We start from the raw sequence: 1,564 nt of genomic DNA on the forward strand, positions 1-1,564 counted from the left end.
AATGAATATGACTGTGTTCATTTTTCTGTTCTGCTGATCGACCACAGGATTAGAAAGATGGATGCAGGGGGAACTGAACATAATATTGTCATCCAGATCAGCTATCCTGGGACTTCTTTCTCACCCACACACAGACCTGCCACTCCTTCTCTAAATCACAATGACAAAACCCCATAAACAGAAGCAAAATGTACATGTAGACTGTGTGACATCATCTGCTTGAAAACAAAATCCAGACAGGAATCTGTGAAGATTCTCATTGGCCTATTTTCTAAGGAGAAGAGTCAGACTAAGGGCTCGTTCACATCTGCGTTCTGCTCTCCGTACTGCAGGTTTCCGTTTCCTGCATAAAACAGAGCAGGAGACGGAAACCTGCAGGACTCTTTCATACTCTTTCATTTGAATGGGTGAGAAAGCTGTCCGGCCGTGAGCGGCGGTGAGCGTTTTATGCTCTCCGGCGCGAAACCGGGTTTTATAATCCGGACACAGAGTTGGACATGCAGTATTCTGTGTCCGGATTAAAAAATCCGGTTTCGCGGCGGAGAGCATAAAACGCTCACCGCCGCTCACAGCCGGACCCGGTCTGTGCTTTGCGTCTTCTGGCATGCAGAAGACGGAAAGCACAGAACGGAAGGCTGAACGCAGGTGTGAACCTAGCGTAAGAGGCTGGAGGGGGATCATTTCAGTTGGCAATATGTTGGGTTCTGCAGTACCTAGAACCATGGCTTGTGCTTCTGTATGATACTGAAGTGGAGATTCAGGCAGTTAAACACACATTTAGGAATGGGAGCTGTATCTTTACCTGCTGTTCGCTCCACTTCTGTAGCACAGAGCTGGGCTTTTAAATGGTGCCAGAAAACAGGCCAATGAGACTCTTCTCAGCTAATTCGCATGTAGACTTCTAGGGGATTTTTATAGGTAAGAAGACTATTTATAACAGAATATAGGAGAAGCTAAAATGGATATTTCACCCACTGCTCACTCCTGGGGCTTGCATCACTAAGTGGCTGCTGACTAAATAGAGTGAGCAGGAGTGAACATACATGTAAGTAATAGTATGGCAGATACTGGGTCTTTACAGCAGAGCGGCCGCCATCTTTAGAGTGTCTGCATAACTACTAGGTCTAATGCACAGGATCAGAGTTCACTCTGATCACAGGAATTGCACTGCTTTGTGGCTCCCCAAACTACAAAAAATGCAGTAGCCATTCTGTTTCTTTGGCAGCCGGAAGCCTTCTGAAGGCTTCCAAGTCTGCAATAGTTAGTAATATTACTATTAAAGCTGGCCATAGACATAGTGAAACTCCCACAGACTGCTATACAGTTGTATTGCAGTCTATGGGACCTGCAATCAAAAGGTTCAAGACCCCTGGGGGGGGGGGGGGGGGGTCTGTGAATTCAGCGCACTGTTGGCTTTCCTGTTATGTGCCCTGGAGATATCCCTGACGTTATAACAACAACGATCTCTGCCCTTGTCAGAAGGGCGCTCCTGACAGTCTAGCTGTTCGGAACGCCTCTCCTGACAGTACTTGTCTATGGATGAGTACTGGAGGCGCATTGCTCA

This window comes from Leptodactylus fuscus, chromosome 7, assembly GCF_031893055.1.
Source record: "Leptodactylus fuscus isolate aLepFus1 chromosome 7, aLepFus1.hap2, whole genome shotgun sequence".
Taxonomy (NCBI): Eukaryota; Metazoa; Chordata; class Amphibia; order Anura; family Leptodactylidae; genus Leptodactylus; species Leptodactylus fuscus.